General features: G+C 38.7%; 1 protein-coding gene across 1 annotated transcript in view; it reads right to left on the reverse strand.

The window, feature by feature from the left end:
• Positions 1–15,128, reverse strand: part of IQCM (IQ motif containing M) — a 274,157-nt gene that overhangs the window by 37,672 nt on the left and 221,357 nt on the right. Inside the window, exon 36 of the mRNA XM_085222190.1 lies at positions 10,128–10,232. The gene's annotated coding sequence lies outside the window, so the exon portion shown is untranslated. The remainder of the gene's footprint in view (positions 1–10,127; positions 10,233–15,128) is intronic.

Consider the following 15,128-nt stretch of genomic DNA (forward strand, 5'->3'; position numbering starts at 1 on the left):
ATTTCAGTGGAGGAAGCTCTGTTAATCCAGGAAACACAGGACTAGGAAAGGCAGTGGGAATTCTGTGATTTTTTCTGCCTTCCAGGTCCTCCTCCAGTGCCTGACAATTACATATCTGTCGTTGTTGCTGTGTTGTCTGAAGGCCTTGACAAAGTTGGCATCTGCTGTTGCTGCTTCCTGAGCAGCTTGTGCAGAGATCCCTAGGCTAGTCACTGACACCTGCTGTGCTTATTCCCCAGTCTTCCTTGAAAGATCTGGAGAGCGAAAGGGCAGTCCCTAGTGTTCCCAGCTTCACACAATTGTTCCAGAAATTTCTTGCAACAGAGGGTATTGATGATATTGAGGGAAGAGATTAGAATAAGATTGAGATGCAGCAAATCTGTCCCACTACACATTGATCATATTTATGGAGCAGAACGAATCTTTCAACTCTTTCAAGGGCAAGAAAGATTTGCCTAGGGGGAGCCACTTTGTTGACAAAGCAGCTGGAAAGTAATTTCAGTGCAAGGAGACACCTTGTGCAGCTGCCTGTTTCTGCAGGTGTAAGGGCAGGCTTTGTTGCTTTGAAAAATGTGATGAAGTAGCTGATCAAATGCTGTGATATTAATAATTCAGCTATGTTTTTAACATAATCTGCATGAACTGATTTTGCATCTGTCTGTGTTTGTATTATAGAAATATTTCATCAACCGAATTAAGTGAAAGAAGCTTTTGCTGGAGTACTAAATTTTAGGTAAAAAGATCATTTTTAAATTTAAGGACAGTGATTTTTTCGCTTTATTCTAAGTTTTTAAGTCATTGCAATAAACCGAATGGACCATTTCGGGAAGGAAAACAACCTGTTCAGATGATATGAATGCTACCCTCCCCATATGGACCCTCCCAACGTGATTCTCTGCATTTTTTTTATTCTAAAGCACTTCATATGAAAATATAAATGTATATATAAAGATTGTTCTAAACCTAATGGTGTTTTAAATAGTAGGTATTTTCAAAAAATAATATTTAGAAAACTGACAAGAAAAATTCAGAAAACTCATCAAAGATACTTGTTTTAAATTAATGGCTACATTTTTCGAATTATCAGCAGCAGGGTTTGGAGCTAGCCAGATTTCTCTTCAGTGTGGTGTTTATAGTGGTTTTTGCTTATATGTTGTTAGCTTTTTTCACATCCCTTAATTGTGAATTTCATTTAATTACTGTGTTCGCAAGGGAAGCTGAACACTGTCTTGTGTTCTAGAGAACATTTCTTTCACCAGTGGTTCTAGTCCAGTTCTTGGATCCATCTCCAATTATTATAGCTGTAACTTATTTTACAGGTACAAATAAACAGCTTGTAATCCACTGGTATGCTTATTGATTCATAACTTGATTTTTAGATAAATCTGCTGGAATTCAAATTAGGATTGAATTATGCACTTCTATGACTGGGTTTAGAGTGATTATTGCCACATCTGGTTACCATATTTTTGAAAAAGAAAAGGCGTCTCTCATGTTCAAAAAACAATATTAAGTCTTTACATCTGTGGCTGAACTCAGGACATACTCGCCAGCTAGCTTGATTGGGAATTATATTTTTAGAAATACCATATATCTTTACAGAAGTAGATGGATGGGCTCCGTGTCTTAAATTGAAACTCAAGTACTAAATCATGCCTCAAAGTGTAGCTGTTAATATGTGTCAATTGAAACTTCTTCACTGCTTGTCATCCTTCTCCAGATCCTTTCTCCTGCACAGCTGAGGTTGTGTTTAAATTTATGCTGGCTTACAGTTTAAAAGAACAAGTTGAAGATGGGAAAACACTCAACCTAATGGTCTTCTAGTGATAAGATAGGAGATATAGCCTGAATTAGCACAATTCCCTCTCTGTTGCTCTACTCCTTAGTTGTTTTGACTTACTCTGGTTCACCTCATCTGAGGGACATTGCTGCGGTACAGTAATAGCAGTTGCCTCTTGCAGTGGAAATGGCCTTCAGATAATGCCTTTCATGTTGCAAAAACATGGGGTCAGCTTTTAAAGGCATTTATGCATGCCAAGATTTGGATAGGCAGAAATGTGATTTTAAAAATTCATAGGAACCTCATTTAGATATTTAGAAGCATTTGAAAATTCCATTTATGGTCTGCCTGCCCACAAACACCTTAAAAGTCAGGTCCTTAGGGCAAGATAGACTACTGTTTGCAAACAATTGGTTTCCCAAATGTTTTTTTTTTTTCCTCCCAATTATAAGTCATCCAGAAATATAGCCTTATTTTACAACAGCAAAAACGTAACAGAATTATTTAAAATAGGTTGGCAAGAGATTTTGCAGACATTTTTTGAGCTATGAATTCCATTTGTCAGCTGTTTGTAGTAAATACTTAGTAGACTCTTTCATACAGGATTGGTCTTCCTAAATCACAGTGTCTGCATTATTTTCCTGGAATGGATGATGTAACTTTATTAATGACTTCTGTTGTTTTCCATAATGAAATCTCATCATATAATACATTTTGTTTGCTTTGTTTGAAAGGATTTCAGTAAGTGGAGCTTAAATTAGCTGTTTGAGATCAGTTGTACAGACAACTCCTCAATTGTTCAAATGCTTGTGTAACTTCATCTGCAAAGGGATAGGGACAAAATGATTCAAACCTTTTCCTCTTCTTCTGGCAAATGCTTTACATTGTACAGTTTATGGCTACCTTTATTAGTTCTGTGCAAATATTAACTAATCAGTTTCCAGAGACTGCTGTGAAACAGGTAAGCCTAGTGTTGTCATACAGTTTTACAGTGGGAAACACCTAGGTAAAGACACGTCTTACACTGGGTGAAGTACAGGGCCAGATTGAGTCTGTAGTGGCAAGTGCCACTCCTGCCCAGGATGGTCTGCCCTGCTGTTGTGTGGTGTGTGAAGTGCCACGGGTAGGTATCTGATAATGTGCAAGCATGGACACATCAAAATGTTCTGCTGAGAGTCCCTAAATTTTCTTCTCAGTGTGCTAACTTCCCACATTTTTGGAAGCTGGTCAGAAGACAGTAATTCTCATCCTTGAAAGCTAAAGAAATTTTATTATTTTAAAAATAGGGTTTTAACAGATCAGAAAGCGTAACCTCTTTTCACATTGCACGTAGAGAGAATAAATCATCGGATGCCTTAATTTATAAGTACCCATTATATTCCAGCTTCATTGCCAGTATCTATTTACACATTTCTCACAAAGAAATTAAAATAGAAGAACATATTGTTCCCCAGACTTGTTGATTGACTTACTGATTTATGGGCTTGGTTTCTGAGACTCAACCAAAGATTTTCCCATTGCACCACACTAAGAGTCATGAAAATAGTGGAACAGAAATACCACACAACAAAGCCATGCATGCCTTCTGCTCAAGCAAATTCAGGCTGACCTTGAAATGTTTAGATCTTCAAACTCTAAAATCTCCAGCTAGCCACAGAAGAAATAGTTGCTCTACACCAACCAAAACATAGAGGAAAATTGGTATTACAAAGAATCATTCATTTATTTTTCTTTCCTTCAACACTAGCAATTAAATTAAATTAAACCCAGCAGAGAATTGATAAAACCTACAATGACATTGAATGTTTTGAATTTGAATTTCCTGGTAAAGCAATCTTCAGGTCCTACTCTATGTTTACTCCAGTGTATCTAAAAGCAGGGTAGATAGCATTCACAATCTATTCTGTTCCCTTTGCACACAGCACAAACACCATTCCTGGCCTATGTTTTTCTTCATGTGTTTTTTTTTGGTTTGGTTTGGTTTGGTTTAGTGTTGGTTTTTTTTTTGGTTTTTTTTTTTTTGGACATTTTTTAGGTACTTCTCAGTGTGTGCTTTGACTACATAGGTTTTCCTGCAGGTAATGCTTGTTTATTTTTAGCACAGCTAATGGTGTGCTAACTTACAACATAACAGTCTTGCCTTTTGAATACAGGGAGTGACTCACATTCATTAAAATGAATCTTGATACATTTGGCTACTCACATAAAACAGAGGTGCATAATGTGGGGGAATTAGAGGACACAGAATTCATTAATCCATGAGGTGGCAGTGATGCCAAGCAGAGACAGGAATAAATTTTTCATATGTGTCTTGGTGACAAAGTGATTGTTTTGGGGAAAATGAAAAGAAGGTTGGAATTCATCAACATTTAAGCCTAGGAGGGTGTTGTTCCACAGATTGAAAAGAAAAATGGATCACGGAAATCAAACTGATAGAGAATTTTTAGAACATTCATATGATGCCATTGTATTTTTCTTTTCACTCTGAATTTTGGTGGTCCTTCAGACTGTTTTGACTTAGTAATATCTTTCCTTTGGAATTATTTAGCCTAATAAATTTTGTACTGGTGCACAGACTGAAAACAAAATCCATTATGTGATTAGCAGAAAAAGGTGACATCAGCTTTGTGCTACGTGGTGATTGTGATTGTGTGTGGGCTGTATGTAAGTCAGCCCCTTCTGTTTAACATAATGGTGTGGCCAATACAAATAGTTGCTGATGTGGATTCTTAGGGAAAGAAGAGAAAGGGACAGAGAGAGCAATAACTCTACGTAACTTTTATCTAAGAAAAACATAGCTCTCAGTCCAGCATTTCTTTTAGGACCAGCCACCCACTGACTTCAAGAGGAATTTGGAGTGAGTAAGCGAGATGAATGCAGTTCAGCATTTTGAAACCAGGATACTTTCCATAATGCCAGTCCTTCAGTGCTGTGCTAATGTGGGAGAGGGTCATCCTCCCCATACTCTGGTGGCTATATGACATCTATTGAAACAGAACATTTGCCTCAATTAACTTTCATGCCAAACACATGGTATTTTATAAAGAAAAATCGCCTGTGTAGCCCCACCGCATCCTCCAGCATCTATGACAATATGTTCAGTGTTGATGTATTTTAATACTGACAAAATAATACATAATCACTAATAATTTGCATCTAAGTAGCACATTTTATGCAGTGTCTGGTAGGCATATTACTGATTTGAATGACTGGGTTTCCCAAGTCTTTTTTGAGTCAAGTAAATGAAAGCTGTCATTTTCAAAGTTGGAGGGTTAAAGTGAGACAACGGAACCTGTGCTGAAGTCTCAAAATACAACAGTCTCACATTCAAAAGCTCTCAGTCCTTGCAGTTTTGAATACCTCCAGTATTATGCAAGTCATTCAGCAAGTCAATGATGCAGAAGGAAAAGCTGTGAGGGAAAAAGTCCTCGTGCCCAGATCCAAGTCACTCACATATCCATCAGGCAATTGCCATGTGTCAAAATAATTATATTTCAAGAGCAAGACAGCTTTACAGATCCCACTTATTTCCATTTGGGCTTTCCTGCTGCCATTTCAAAACTGCTATGGGTATCACAGCCATCAAGTCCTAAAGCATTTGAGTAGCTTGTGGAAGATTTTTTCCAGCTTGAGATTTAGGGACATAGTAACGATATTAGGGATTTCCATTTGATCTCTGTATCCCAATACATCCATAGATATAGCCTTAATGGGATGTCCAGGGGAAAAAATGACATCCATTGTGGATGAAAATCACCTCTTCTCTTTATTTTTGTGCATCACAAAGAAAAGCAAAAATCACAAAGGGAAGAACAAGCTGAGTCTGAACTATGTTGATGCCCAGCTTGGAGATGTGGAAGCTGATTTTGCTGTGGATAACGCTGAACCCAACTCTTGTGGCTTTCCTTTTCCTGTCAAAAATGTACCACTTGAGCTTACATTTTATTTAATTTCTAAAGGCTTTGCCAAGATGCTCCTTGCCTAACAAATTCATAAGCAGTGACATATACCTCAGCATGTTCAAAGTCCTCTTTATTCTAAAGATAATTGTTTTTATTATTTTAAATTATGTAATAATGCCAAGACACTGAAGTAATGGATCCCCTAAAACACACACATTATAATAATGATCTCCCTTTTATTATGTTTCTCTAGAATGCTTAAACTAATCATCTCTGGAAAGTTTCCCTGCACCAGATGCAGCAAGTGAACAATTTTATTGCTATTCTCCACACTACCAGCATCTAATCCATGAAGACAGGAAAGAATGTCCAGAGAAGAAGCAAATCAGCATTGATCACCAAGGGACTAGTTTCCAACAGAGTGGATAAATCTCCTATCTCTTTCTCTTCTAATGTTCTTCCTGGCCCAAGGCACCCAAAGCACTGGCCTCTATCCAACTCACAGTGAAAGGAAGTCAAATTCACAGTGAGATGATTCAAGGGAATAGTCTCATCAACTGCACCCAGAATGCTTAATTTTATTGCAAATACCAACATCACTCCCACTGCCAAATCTGTCTTGCTGAGATATACACGAGCTGAAGTTGAGTCTGATCATGTGTCAAGGACGACAGAAAATCTGTTTCAGCCAAAGCCATGAAATATCAGGAAGTATTGGCCGGGAGTAGAGTTAGGCCCATCTTTCCTCTTTCATTGCACTCACACCAAAAGCAGGTCCTTTATTTCAGTATTTGATTCTGTAGCAGACTTAATGTCTTCACCAAAATGACAGAAAAATTGAGAAAAAGGAGCTGTACATATCAGTCTGCCTCCAAAACATGAGTAGATGATGGCTACAATTTGAGAACAACTCTGCTTTTCCAGCTCTGTCATTAGGGGCTGTGCTAGCATCAAATGCTGTGGAAGTAGACTCTGTGAGCACGTGCACATGCTTGAGGATGCGGGCTGTCCAGACTGATGCTGAAGCGGTGCTTCAGAACAGCGCACTACATCATCTCCTCAAAAGTATGCACCAGCATTCTGCACAGAAAGACAGCATTACGACAGATTTTATCACAGGGAGACCTCTATTTTGTCTCTATCACATGTCTGATTTACAAACTAGAGCTTCCAGGAAATGACATGCCAGAAGCCCTTCACCTTTGCATGTGAAACCAAGAAAAAGCTATTAATGACAGGAGAAAGTATTTTTAAGTACTAGAGCAGGAATGGATTTGCAGCTGTAATTCACATAATTTCAATTAATTTATGTCACTTTTTTATTTTATTTATTTATTTATTTTTAACTTTATTCAACCTTTCCACTTTTTCTTGGGTTCTGCTCAGAGAATGCAGAATTTTTTGGAGTCCTTTTTTTTTTTTTTTTTTTTTTTTTTTTTTTTTTTTCCTGAGCAGCACACAGGAATCTATTTCTTAGTTTGAAAATAAAATATGGATGGATTTTCTGACCATTATGAGTATACTGGAAAGTAAAGAGCCCTCTGAACATTGTGGTATGACTAAAAAACTGATATTTTAGAGAATCTCAAAGAGAGCGAGTTGCCTACGAATATAATAGCAACTATAGTCATACTAGCAATAATTGAATTGCAAGGTCATCAGTCCCCAGGCTATGAGGCCTTGCCAGAAGATTCGACTATTCCTAATTCTCCTACCACAAACATCATATCATATAATATGATCTAATGTAATGTTATATAATATATAATATAATATTTATATTGCAGTGCACATACATGGTAGAATACATAAAAACATGGGGAAAGAACTCTGGATAGGCCTGAACCCTTTATAAGACACGCTGCCATTTGAATCTTGCTCATTGAGAAAATGATATTTATGTTACGACACTCTGAGATTTCCTAATTATGGAAGCATGGGAAAAACACATAAACAAGAAACACAAGGGGGCAGAACCTTTTTAAATTGCTCTAGCGTGTGTCAGGGAATACGATTAGCCTTTCAGTATCAAAACTGCGGGGGGGCTCGAGAAAATTCCATAAACTGCCTCCTGGATGCTAACAGCTGCAACCAAGCAAAGCTAGGCACACACAGAAGAGCCTCCATAAGAGAAGGCTCACATACACTAGGCTCTCTAGCTAGTTATTCCCACTATGTCTGAAAGCATGCATATGTTTTCCTCCTTCAACAGATACGATAACATTGTTGGAAATATTTGTTTAGTTCAGTTACTGATGGTAATTTTCTCTTCCTAGCCATTGTGGACCAGTAGTTTTATCTCATAATTGACAATTTTTGCTCTTCCATGCTCATAAGTAGCAAGGGCTAACTAGGGAAATGTGTTGAAGCATCCCCATTATGTTCACTCTGTTGTGACTGGTTCATGACATTACACTTCTGTTTTGAGCTGTGTTTGAGCTCCAGAGGGCTTGGTGGGTCGCCTGACACCCAATGATAGATGTTGCCCATCCCCAGACAGCAAGACAGAGCACTGTTTTTATTTGCAGCTAGCCTCCCTAAAACAATGGCTCATCCATTGTTCAGGGGGATTGCAGCTCGTGTACAAACAGGATGGCATGACAGCGAGAGGCCAAAGGGACAGCCTGCTCTCTATAAGTTCATCAGGGGTGGTAAACACAAGAGAGGGAGAAAAGCTATTTAAGCTACAGAACAATGTTGGCACAAGAACAAATGGGTCGGAATTGGCCATGAATAAATGTGAACTGGAAATTAGAAGAATACTTCTAACCCTCAGCACAGTGAGGCTTGGGAACAGCCTTCCCATTGGGGGCAAGAAACCTAACTGGGTTCAAGATGGAACTTGATAAATTTATGAAAAGGATTGTATGTTGTGGTTGCCTAAGACAGCAGGGGACTGGACACAATGACGCAGGATGCAGTTTCCAGGCCTATGCTCTTCACAGCAAAAACAACAATTACTCCTTCATATATATGTTTTTCAGGCCTTCTTTTCCAATCCAAGGCTGCACTTCTATTCATTACTGTATTGGAGGAATTTAGGTTCAAACATTGGCTCAACCTGGCAGCTCTCTTGCTGTGTTGTGACCACACTGAACCACCTTCAGGGAATGAATCTCAGCCTTGATTTTGTGGGAAATTATATTACTTGTTGCAACTGGAAAATGACAGGTGCTTAATTTTTACAGTGCTCTTACTGATGCAGAGACTGCTGTGCAATTTGGCACAACATGCCATTTCTCATCAAGAAAAGCCTGAGACTAGAATAATAAGGAAGTTCCAAATCAGGGTGAAGGTGCACTTGCAAAATTGTTTGGGGAAATTCGAAAAGCTTGTCACACCCTGTATACCTGGAGGATTTGATAAAAATAGTCGATCATGCTCAGAAATTGAAAGTGTTGTATAGCAATGCTGAAGAATTCTGTATTAACTGAAACTTCATTTTTAGTTTACTATTTAAAAATATTGTTTGATAAACAGTACTTGACATTAAGATTCCATTAGAACACGTGAAACAATCATAATGGTTTTGCAGTAGGAAATGGTGGTGATATCATTCCAATATCTCTATTAATTTGTTTCAGGAAATACAGTTATCACATTGTTTCGGTGCTAACTCATGGGCTAGGGACAGCAAAGACACTTCCTTAATCCTATCAGACTTCCTCCAAATTACCACTATGGTCTATACAGTCAAAGTCGCATTACCTGAATGTCAGGAATTGTGTAAGGTGGTGTTCCAATAAACACTCAAGCTTCTAGGGGGAGATTCAGTTCACAAAGAAGGAAGATGATCACTCCTTAAAGGAACTTACAGTGACACATTTGTTATTGTCGGAACAAGCTACTTAAAATTTCAGAAGGGTCACTTTGGACTCCTTAGGCATGAGCATTTCTGCACTCCCACAGCATTCAGCAGCTGTAACTTACTTCAAATATATTTCATGTTGTCCAACTCTGGACAAGAATTAGGAAAGGTCTCTCTCTTTATGGTGACTAACCCCAAGAGTAATGCAGAACAGCAAACCTATGTCACATATGGTACCTTATTAACTCCTTTAGAAGTATGAGATGCTTGCATATTATACTTATCTGTCATTCTCCTATTGAACTGTGTTTGATGTAAATTTCTTGGCTGGTATGTGTGATCTCAGTTTTGGAAAGTCTATAATAGCTTGATGAAAAACTTGGAAGGTACTTGGTCATACTTCTCTGTCTGCCAGTTGTGCCATTCATAAATTAAGGATAATGATATTTACCTCCTTTGTAAAGTACTTTGAGGTACAGTCAATGAGAGATTGTGATTAGTTGCTACTTTATGTTATAAATACAACTGGTTGTTTCAGAGCCACATTAACTTGAATCTGGAGTTCTATAAAACTTTATTAAATCAAGAAGGTGAGTAATCATTTTAGAAGCACTATCTTCTACATGTCTATACTTACTCTTTACACAGATGAATTCCAGATGCTTCTCCAAAAGATCTTCACTGTGCTTTATCTCACAGAACTCGTTATTCAAAATGCCAAGGATAAAATAACTTTCAAGTACTAAGGGAAAAAACAAAAAACAAACAAATAAAAAAAAACACCCAAAAACCCCACAGAAAACAGCACTGCTTATAGCAAGAGAAAAAGCATCATACGTTAAAAGATAGTTTGCACATTAGAAAATAATTCACCAGCGAATCATTCTATTAGGAATGCATATTTTACACAAGGAAAATAACAGCAAGGTAAGTTGCAATATACAGATGTTGTAGTGTGATATCAGCAGTAGCTCTGTATCACTGATTTCCATACAAGAGCGCAAAATACTCTCTTGTTGTGTTTGGAGACAATGATTATTAGTTCTGGACATTAAGAAAACCTGATTGGCTCTGACTGAGTTGTGCAAGGTGGGTACTTGGATCTGTGAATTTTAAATCAATGTTTTTTCTATAAATTTTTCCTGTATTTACATTCAGTTGAGTTTCTGCTTGCAGGCTGTCTGCAGCTGTTGTATTCATCAATGAATAAGACACATATAGGTGTTAGACGTTATACGGTGAGAGTAACTCCATGGGTTTTATTAAGACAATGCAATCATACTGGCGGGCACTAACACCTTTGTCAGCTTTAGTAAAATGATGTATTTCTCAAGAATTATGAAAAACATACCAATGCAGCATGAGCATGGAATTCACCATAGCAGACTGGATCATCAAGTGCAGGACAAATGCTGGCAGATATACAAGACTACCCTAACTATTTAGAAGAAGACAAGGTTTGATCCTACTCCTGCTGGAGTCAGTGGTGAAGTGTCATGTAACAAAGAATAATTTACTCTGTGATCTGTGTAATGTGTCATAAAATCATTCAGTTAGGGTTTTTTTTTGGAGGAGAGAGGGGTGTTCTTTTATTATTTTATTCTAGCAATAGTATTTTGGTTTTTATATTTTGATTTGAGGTCATCATCAGATTTCTAAATTTGTGGCAGGAGGCTTAAAGGAAGAATTTAGAAACAAGTAAAGGGACATAAGTGAGGTACTTCCATGCTGGCTGTTGACTTCGTAGAAAATCTCTTTTGCACATCTAACGCAGAATTTCTAGAAAGTTATTTTCTTGGCAGAAGACAGAGATGAAATCAACGTCACATACAAAAGTACTTGAACAAGCTCTACCAGAGTGGTGTATTTATGATACATCAGCAGTCAGTAGCCATAGGCCGTTACCTTTAAATCCTACAATATGCTATCTACAACTCACAGAAAGTATTAGACTATCTGACAAGGAGAAATGATATTATACAACATATTAATTATTGAACCAAAGCTTCTTTTATTAATTTTTCTTTACTCCTCATCATCCTGTATTTATTAGAAAGGACATTGCCTAGTGACGGATCTCAGCTGCAGATTTCCTGAGGTGATAGTGTTGCTTGTTTTCAAAACAGCAAATGAATGGGCAAGAGAACAAATGCTTTCCCTGTACTATAAACCATGTCATTTCCCCCCTCCCCCTGGCCTTAAAAAATAATTCACAGGAGCATCATTTCTATCTGCATTCCTGCTAAGCAGAAGCAGCGCGCTCTATAATACAACTTAACAGTTGTCACTTGGCTGATAATTTGCATTCTTAATGTTTCGACTTGCAGTCATCATTGTCAAGCTGGCCCTTCATCATCTCAGGGCACTGATGTGATTTGAAGTATTTAACCTCCTGGATCAAGGGAGCTGAAGCTCTGAATTTAAAACAGGAAAATGGAGCTTTGCTAAGCAGAACATGGGTGCATGCTCTGAAGTATTTAATGCTAACTTCCTTCTATTAAAGAGACATACTGGGAATGGCTTTCTCAGCTGGAAGCATTGTTGTTTGTGCATAGCAAACATCCCCAGGGAGATAAGCTACGTATGACTTAGTTTGAGATTTGCAGTCAGATTTGCTTATTGTATGTTTGGAAGCTGCTCTCAGCCTTAGTGCCACCAAACAGTGGGGCCCTGCCGTTGACTGGAGAAGAGAGGTGCGGGGCAGGTCCTGCCGTGTGGTGCCATAAACCTCATGGAGTGCAGGCAAATAGTGTGGCCCTGCCCAAAGTGCAGCCCCTCTTAGGGCTATGTTCTAGGCAAGTGCAATCTTTATGACTCCTCTATTTAAGGTAAAATATGTTGGCCAAGATTAGCTCATAGGGGATGCATTTACATACATCTAATTAAGTACCTTATTAAATACCATGCACATTGGCAGTAGATGAAATGGTGAGCGTTTGTTTTTTTTTAGAAAAGTTGCCGATTGGAAAGATGTTTGAGCAGCATCCTCATGGATAGCCATGACCTCTTTTAACCTTTGCAGAACGGTGTCAGCTGGCATTATGCTCAGTCACCGTGATAGCACAGCACAAGAAGAGACACCTTGCCCATCCCTGTCACACCTGTCCTGTCAGGCTCTGCTGTCCTGTGCTGACCCCTCTGAGGCATTTGGAATTTTTTCCCTTGGCAAGTACCACGTCCTATGCCAGGTGAAGCTCTGGGAAGCAATGCAGGGAAGCTCATGCTCCAGATGTACATTCAAAAAACCCCATAGGTATTCAGCAGCATCAGAGCCCAGAGGCTGTCCTCATTGTCATGAAATTATCTGTGCTTTTCCTGCTTTGTTGAAGAGCTCTGGCAGTGCATGCCAGGCAAAGGCAGCAGGCACAGGTCTCACTCTCCTTGCTGGGGATGCTCCTTAGAGCCCCCTGAAAAATGCTGGAATAAATCTTTCACCATCGGTGGGATTTCCCCATGGCCTACAAACTCTGGAAGGTCTCCCTGAGAAAACTGGAGTACTGCAAGACTCAGATGCTCCTGAGAGATATCCTCCCCTCGGATGAAGCTTTCTGCTCCAGAGCAATGCTCTCACTTAGAGGTGATTTCTCTGGACTCCCTTCTGGCTCCTGGCAAAGGAAGAAGTGGTGAATGCCATTTTTTCAAGCTGGATATTACTAATTATTCCCTCAGTGAAGTACTGCTACCGGTATCATCAATCTTTTCCATTTCTAAGTGACTGCTCTTCAAGATCCCAAAGGCCTGGAGAAAAGTTTCAATAATCCACTTCAAAAACGGCATGGAAAAATATTTATTAGCACTCAAATTGTACTTTAAATCCCAAATTATGCTTTACAGCTTCGAAGAATTTGAGAAAGCCCACACTAATCTACATGTCATGCCTCCTAGATGTAACTCCCACTATTCAATTAAGAGTGAAGGGAGCAGAGGAGCCCAGGCTGGCTTTGTGTCTGGAATTCTGAGAGGGGTCTGCTCCCTACCAGCCTCCACCAGAGCCCCCCAAACATTGGCTCTTGCGGGGAATGTGTGCCTTTGCTGCAAAAATCCAGTCTGCATAGCATGCTGTTTCATAGACACTAATTCTGCAACCTCTATTACATTTTGTTTAAGCATTGACTAATTATAACATGATTTTTCTCTACTTCAATTTCCAATCACATTAACAAATGGAAATAAAAATTTGTGTTCCCATCCCAGTACGGAAGAGAGGAAAACATTTCAGCAAACTATTCAACATCATCCCATCAATTAGTGAGAAAATACTTTGGACAGAAGTCTCCAGTTCTGTACTTATTCTGCTAAGCCTCTTCATGAATGGACTTAGTAGGCTTAGGCTTTGATTTGGTCCTCACTGGATGTTTTCCGACTTCACAGTCTTGAAATAGCTATTAACAAACAAACAAGGAGCCCTAAGTATGCTTTTCAGAAAAACACCACTAAGTGTCATCTCTGCCACAGGACATTCACAAAGAATAAGAAGCTCTCAAAATGGGTTTATTTCTGACAAAGCAACATTGAGTCACAGCAGAGAGGAAACTGAATGGTATTTCAATATCATTTACACGGAGCGACTTTTATGAAATGTAATCTAAAATGTCAGAGTGTTTTCTTACGGCATAAACAGAGAGTGCTTGCTGGTATGAATTTGCTCCTGCTGTCCTCTTATATATAGTAAAGGGGAAGTCCAAAAGCTGAGTTCATAGCCTCTTTGCTGATGATGCTAACATCCATAAAAGAGACATGGTGGGACAAAGGACTGCTGCCTCTTAAATCAGCAGTTCTCAGGCAGACCACCAACTATTCATAAGGTTTGTACTGTTAGTCAGAACTGATCTGATCAGGATGTAAGGTGATAGATGAGAAGCTGTTAAACACAGGCTCAGGAATACCATCTTTACACCTCCCGCAGCTTTCTGTCTGTCTGTCTGTGACTTGTTACTTAAGAACTAGAAAAACGTCTCTTTTCGTCTCTGTCTTCTCAATCTGGAATTTAGCAATGGGTACTTCAAATGACACACGAGGTGTCTGACTTTCTGCACACCCACAGCATCTACAATTCTGGTCATGTCTTACTGCCGGTGAGGAAAGCTACCTCTGTGATTAGTTACACACATAATGTAATGTCTAATTGCAAGTCCCAGTCCTCCTTTGCATCTCTGAGGGCTTGTTTTGACTTTTAAAGTCTCATAAATTATTTTCTCTGTAAGATCATCAGAGAGTGCGAAAGACAGAGGGAAAAGTCCCACTTAAGGTGACATAATTGCTTTCTCTGCAGATTGAGCTTTAATAGATCCGCATAGTCTAAGGCATGATTTAAAACTTAGTGCAAGAGTTCCCACTGTCAACAAAGGAAGAGGAAAAATTATTATCTATGAACTTCAATACTCTAAAATAAAGGAAGCTGAAAAAATAGCTGACAAGATGGTAAAAGCCTATTGGCCTTTTTGATGGATCACCAAGAATTTGCTGAAGCACAAATTGACAGACATATAAAATCCAAAATCATCATATAAGTAAAGAATGAGTTAAGAATCTGTAACACCAAAACCAGCAGAAAAGCCCTGTGGACTTGAGTGGAAGGGAAACCTGGCCATTAAACATGAGATAACCAGAATTATAAGGAAAAAGCCAATTATGAAAT

Source organism: Meleagris gallopavo, chromosome 4, assembly GCF_905368555.1.
Source record: "Meleagris gallopavo chromosome 4, MGAL_WU_HG_1.1, whole genome shotgun sequence".
In the NCBI taxonomy this organism is placed as follows: domain Eukaryota; kingdom Metazoa; phylum Chordata; class Aves; order Galliformes; family Phasianidae; genus Meleagris; species Meleagris gallopavo.